Below are 7,020 nucleotides of genomic sequence, written 5' to 3' on the forward strand. Positions count from 1 at the left end.
TGACTTGGACTCGGACTTGACTCGGTGGGAATTGAAAATGACTCGACTTGACTCGAGTCAAAAATATAAAAGTGAGATTGACTTGTGACTCGGAGCCTTGTGACTGTTTACAACCCTGATAAAAGTAATCGCGATTACATTTACTTTGCTTCTCAGAACTAATCTTAGAAGATATATTGGAAGACAATATAAGAATTGCGATGAAAAGGGCTAATGAGCTAACTAATTTATTCAAATATGAGACTTCATTTGCTTGCTAGTTCATAATGTACCACTACCCATGACTTTATAGGGCAAGATTTATCGCATCCAGCGAATTGAATTCTTGCCAGGTCAGTAACTTCCGCACCCCAAACTCACCATTAGGGCGGGGATTGGGTTAGAAGAGAACTCAGTATTTCGCAAATCAATGTAAATTATGGGGTATTTTGAAGAGATTTAATTACCTTGAAAAACACCTTTTCAAGCTTCGTGATTTAATGTCTGAAGATAGCATGATTTTGAAATAGATACCTCTCACCCCCTCAAGAAAAATATATGCGACTCCACGAAGTTTGTTACCGAAGAAACACCTTGACTGCAACTTTGGATATGTGTCCATTTTCAAGAGCCGCGATGGGTGGGTGTGACGAATAGTGCTGTCCTTCTAATCTGAGTTCCACAATACAAATGACATCCGGGGCACCACAGAGAAAGGAACACATGAAAATTTGTGTGCGCGTCTCGCCAAATATTTTTTTTCAGTCTACTACGTTTGGGTGAATAAAATATCTTTTGATCATATAACAGACGGGAGGTCACAAACTATATACGAAAAAGTTGACTCGAGTCTGACTCCAGTCAAGTCATGACTTGAGTCATCTCAACACTGGTCTTGACTCGAGTCAAATCGAGTCATTTTCAATTCTCTACCGAGTCAAGTTCGAGTTCAAGTCATCGAGCCGAGGGTTGAGTCCACAATTATACACACAGCAGTTTAAATCTCTCTTAATGTGAAATTACACTTATATGTGCACGGTAGCCTACGTAATGGCATGTGTATTCCATCTTATGTTCCGAATACGACATCCATACGCAATGCTATATAACTAGAATTTTGTCATTCGAACATATCTAACTGCGTAATAATATGAATAATATATTTGATTATATGATACGAACATTCATCGAAGTTCATCTGTAAATCAATCTGATTCGTTCAGTTGATGATGAGTTAAGCGATTATTGAACAAATGAGGCGGCTGCAACTTTTGAATCGTAAAATGAGCTCCGTACACATAATAAATGTTTGGCGTCAACTGATATATGGTTTGTTTGTTTCAGTTGACTGTGCAAGGTACCTTGGGGTGCATTAGTCCTAACGTTGTGCATTGTACGCACTGTCAACGCATCGATTATCTTCATTTAATATTCCTTGGTTGCGGAATGCTATTCCTGAATCTGTTTATTTACCCCACAAGCTCGCAGTCCCTTACAAATTTCAAAGTTGACTCACCAGAGTAATTCTGGTTTGCAATACGCACCATACACTTATCTTGCTTCCACGAGAATACAGACAAAAAGAAACTTTCAACCAACATCTGTGTGCAAAAACGATAACAAGACATTGATCTTGTGATGATGTTGTATTAGCACGATAGGTAATGTGGAATGCAATGTAAAATTAGTTGCTGTCAATCATGCGCATCATATTGCAAATGAGAAGCATATTGCACGTCTGCGAGCGAGATAGTGTAATGATGATGCGTCCGGCTTCTTGATCGGTAGGTCGTGGGCTCGATCCCCGACCATGTCAGGCCAAAGACTCGAAAACTGGTATCCGCGGCTATCTTGCTAGGCGCTCAGCAAATACGGATAGCATGGAGGAGAAAAACGGAGCTGTAGACTAGACGAACTTACTATAAAGGCGGCTGCATCTCCGTCGTCAAAGCTCCTTGATGGTGCGGGCGAAAAAGAATACCATATATCTCTCTCTGAAACGTCACAAATAAATTGCCACGATAAGATTGATTAGATGAATTAATACCAGGGGTTCCAAAACTAGGGTCGCGACTTAAATGAGTTGGCTTTTCTATTCTTTGGTGTTGGGTAAACAAAAATTAAATACCGATGGCTACTATAAGAATTAAGGGGATGCTATGGGCAACTCATTTCTGAATATTTTAGTTCATTTTTTAAATGGAAGAAAAAACGACCTACGTGATATGTGATCGGGTGTGCCATGTGGTGAAAGTATGATACATACACAGGACATGTGCGAACGGCGCAGTCAGCTAGGTCAGTCGTATATCGTTATCTGTATTTCGCGTGACGCGAATTATCACATAAAATACTTGATTAATTCGATTTAATATAAATAGAAAACGTTCTGATAGTCATAAATACGTTGCTATAGTATTGATTGAGTTTCTTAAGCTCAAGTATGGAGGTGAACGAGTTCATAATTGCAAGCTTGGTATTGCTGCGCACATATTTGCCAGCTCTAAAACACAAGTCGCGACTCGCGAGTAGGTTTGGTCGAAGGTGCTGACCATTTTCAATTATCAGCACGCCAAATTGAGAGGTTTGATCGCGGAACATTTTGAAATCGAAATTTTGGGTCGCTACCAAAATAACTGATCATACGTGAACATGTGTAGGCTATACACACTGAGCAGTGTGAACAATGGGCCAACTTCACGTACTCGCCATTCGCATGGTTCTCATTTGTTTTTCTCCTTTGTAAGCTTATAGTTTCCCTCACACATGCGGTGATTACTTCGTCAACGTATTTAATTCCGATTACGATTGCACCAAAATCTCCTATATGATTATATTGTTGAAGGGACAGTGCACTCTCAATATGATGCGGTCTCGAATTGAAGATAAAATCGGTAAAAAATTCTTGGCCGCAACTATTCTCCTCAGAAAGCTTCCGTAAAGAAGCAGCGGCTAAACGAAAATTCCAACTACCCGCATTACTCGCCAGTTGAATTAGTATTGTTTATAATTGTGGCGCGGCTGCGAGTCTCTGTTGCTTAACCAGTTGCGAGCTTGCTGGCACGATATCTTCACTTGCACTTGCTCGACGCGATCTCCATTACGATTTCTCGCCAGCAATAACTTTTATTTTTATTCATCATGATACCAACTTTTGTCGTTAGGGGTCGACGCAATGACCGAACAAGATTTAGGGGCCCACACACTAGATGAAAGGTTAAAACACACCGCACTAGACTCTGGGACTAATCCAATATAATGTAACAGATTATCAAGAAGTGAAATAGTTGGCTTTAGGAGATACCAGATTTATTTTCGCCAGCACCATCGAGATGCTTTAACGCTGGAGATGCGATTCGACCTGCAAGCAAGGACATATAGCCTGCACCCACCCTTCTTCTCCTCCATGCTATCCGCGGATGCTGAGCGCCTAGCAGGATAGCCACGTATACCAGTTTTTGAGTCTCCGGTCCGACATGGCCGATGATCGAATCCACAACCCGCCGATCAAGAAGCCGGACGCATCACCATTGCGCTATCTAGCTCGGAGACCATAGCTGATACGAGGCAGAAGACTGAAAATGATTGAAAACATTTCAATTTTATGTAGCCTAACCTATTTCTTTGTACAGAGATAGTCTACTCCAACGCTTCGAAACACATTTACAAGATGACCCATCAACAAAAATAATTAGAATCCGTAAAATATTGTGGCCAAAACAAATTGAGGGCTCTTCTATTTGGCGTCAAGGTCAAGGACTGCATTGCACATACGACTCACCATGTTAGTGATAAGATGAGGAGTCAGTCCGCACCACATAAGGACATCGTTCAGCAGATTTATATTTCAAATCTAGATAGTTGACAGTATACTAACTACTGGCTTTTTACAGCAGGCCTAGTTCTAGTTCTAGTCACAAGTTTTGAAAAATGAGAAGTCCTGGTTGCAGTTTTGTGATTTAAAAACCAGGTAGTAGATACAAGTCTGGCGGACTGACGACCACCGATGCAATGACACACATGTTACAAAATAATCTCTGCCTTGGCATCGTAAATCTGTCCATACTCCGAGAAAGCCTTGGCCTTGGTCTTCCGAAACTTTACAGATTTCGAACTAACACCGTCCATCCTTTGTGAACATCGTTTCGCGTCTTGATATCGTGTTTCTCCTTCAACTTGAAAACTAAAAGCAACCAAGCACCAAGTCCATGCACCAACAGCATACGCTTGAAATGCCATACGGCAACTACAGGATATGTCGCGAGTAGCAATAATCTCGGCAACTATACCGATGTACGAGGCAAGGCGCTAATTTACGTTTGTATATTCATATAACGTTGAATTGCATAAAATCTTGAAGCGGTTTCATGATATCTGGAAGAATGGGTAAAATATTCGTGAGGGATATATAGAGCAGACAATCGGATGGATATTGATGCAGACACTCACGCTACTAACTTAGAATAATGTGATATCGGAAGTTAGAGACGAGGTAATAGTCTTTAGTAGAGTTGAGATAGTGGGTACCGTTGATGCTATTCAAGTAGATTGGTGAAATGGTTATTGGCAGAGTCGAGATTGTTACCGAAATTGATGCTACTCAAGTATAGTTGACGACATTGTCAATCAGTGGTATTGTCATCATTGAGGACATAGCTACATCCGCCTTTTAACGGGTCTCCACTGTCACTTTGAAACTAGATTTTGTGGTATCGAGAGAGACACCTGAAAATGTGTAGTTTTTAAATACAAGAGCCATATATATATATATATGAAGAGGTCTTGGGAATGTGTCATGAGCTAGAGAATCACAGATTGCTTTCACGCAGCTATGCACTGTATCATATTTTCTGATTCGAACAAGGAGAGAGGAAATCCTTCGAATAATTGAAGTTTTTCGTTGTCTTGACCCAAGTCATTTACTTGGAAAATGGAAATGGTAAATGACTCAACTCGACTGGAGAAACTTTGTGTATTGACTCGACTTGTACTCGACAAACTCCTATGACTCGAAAAATTCTATATGACCTGAATCAAGTGTCGCATAACAGGTTGTGGAACTGTTTGAGACTCGTGTCTAGTCATGAATCGAGTTATTACAAGTCTGAATTTGCTTCTGTTCAAATTTCATTATCAGCTAACAGAGAAGGTGATTCTTACAATTTTGAAAAATTACTGGCAAATTAATACCAAAAGGCTAAGCAAAAACCTGCGGCACATTGTCTCAATATGCTTAATAATACTACTGACACCGGTACTGTTCAGAAATACTGAATTTAAATATTACTTCAAGTAGTTGATGACAAGTCTTGTAACTCGCTTGTAATTGCCTAAAAATGAACAGCATTACTGCTACTTCAATCCCCAGATGGTGTAAGGCTAGAGCCAGGTTTGCAATGACTCCAACCGAGTCGGACTCGAGTCAATATCTTAATATTGGATATCGACTCGATTCGAGTCACTTTATCTGTTGACTCGAAGCGAGTCATTTTTTTTAATTTTAAGATAATGACTGTGAGTCATTTAAAAAATTCCAAACCTACCGTTCAGTGAATTTATTGAAAAGTTTGACAACCACTGGGTTACAAGATCATAATTGTAATGCAGCTGCAATGTCGATGCCAATCCCAATTGTCTCTTGAAAAGTATGTCACGGGATTAAACTAACCTGGTATTACAATGGAAAATGCCGTTACTTGAAAGTTTAAAAATTGCTTGGATCTGATCCATAGAAAGACCTCGTCTGTAATGGCAAAGAAAAGACACGTTGGTTAATAAGCCATTCAAATTCAAACTTTACAGTCAGCCAATGTGTTGAGACTTTTTGTAATGTCTTTTTTGATCCAACTGATGAAGCATCGTAGGAATAGGACTTAAAATGAATGTCATGTGATGATCTTCCATGAGCAAGGTCTCTATTAGAAGAATGAGGACATGAAAATTTTACAAGGTCATGCCATTTCCACACACATAATGTGGGCTACTATGCAGAAAGTATGGCATAATTAGATATGGAGAGGTGAGAGGCGTTAAATATCACTTTTTACTGACAATGATAGCATACATTAGCACATTGTATTCGAAGACTCAACACACCATGAACAGCATACACACAACTCACAATCTAATAACAGTAGTTTCATATAGAGAATGTTACTTAAAAGTATTCACTGTAAGATCAAACTAACGTAGCATGTGACTGTTTCATCATGGAAGACACCGATTCTTCTATTTGTGAGACTACTTACACTCGTTGGCAACCATGAGATGCACTTCATCCTTTTTTCAAGTTTCATTTCAAGCGGACGTCCTTCTTGACAGTTGGAGAGAGACATCTGAGAATATTAAGTGCATTAAAGATGAATGGCTCTTATATAAATGTGTTCTGATCAATAGATTCACTGATTGTTTCCAGAACGCTATGCACTGCATTACTAAATCTGATTTATAGTAGAGAAAAGAAATAATTCACATATTTCGATTTTTTGTCAACTTGACTCGCCTCGAGTCATTTCTTTGGACAATGGAAATTGCAAATGACTCCAGTTCACTTGAGACACTTTGTGTGTGGACTCAATTTGTAGGCCTACTGCAGTCATTACGCATGCCTCTCTATGAATTTAAATGACTCAGACATTCCATATTACTTGATTCAAATCTTTTATCAGGATCAATACTTGAAAAATAGGCATTAAATTGTCAGAGACTCGAGTCAAGTCAAGTCATGACTCGAGTCACTACAAGCCTGAATAAAGCCAATGCATGATTATAAAAGGATAGTGCATCGAAAATCTTGCCTATTTGCGTTGCTGTTGTTCATTATCAATTAATCGAGAAGATGATTCTAGTCATTTTCACAGCTATTACTGGCAAATTATTATTAAAAATCTGCGACACATTCAGTCAATCTATCCAGTAAAACAACATACTCGGGTACTTATAAGAACTTCTGCTGTTGAATATTACTTCGAGTAGTTGTAACAAGTCTCAAATCGCTCATAATTCATTAGAAATTACGGGGTCGACTCCAGACTTCCTACC

General features: G+C 39.3%; 1 long non-coding RNA gene across 1 annotated transcript; it reads right to left on the reverse strand.

Annotated features, from left to right (window-relative positions):
- Nucleotides 1-3,590: 3,590 nt before the first annotated feature.
- Nucleotides 3,591-6,622, reverse strand: LOC145440058 (uncharacterized). The gene is made up of 3 exons (XR_013915416.1): nt 6,228-6,622; nt 5,648-5,894; nt 3,591-4,162 (listed from the first exon to the last, which is right to left on the reverse strand). It is a non-coding gene; the product is annotated as an uncharacterized LOC145440058 (long non-coding RNA).
- Between the last annotated feature and the right edge of the window lie 398 nt (nt 6,623-7,020).

The sequence above is a fragment of the Botryllus schlosseri genome, chromosome 1 (genome assembly GCF_051294905.1).
Source record: "Botryllus schlosseri isolate E-star chromosome 1, Bs_hap1, whole genome shotgun sequence".
In the NCBI taxonomy this organism is placed as follows: Eukaryota; Metazoa; Chordata; class Ascidiacea; order Stolidobranchia; family Styelidae; genus Botryllus; species Botryllus schlosseri.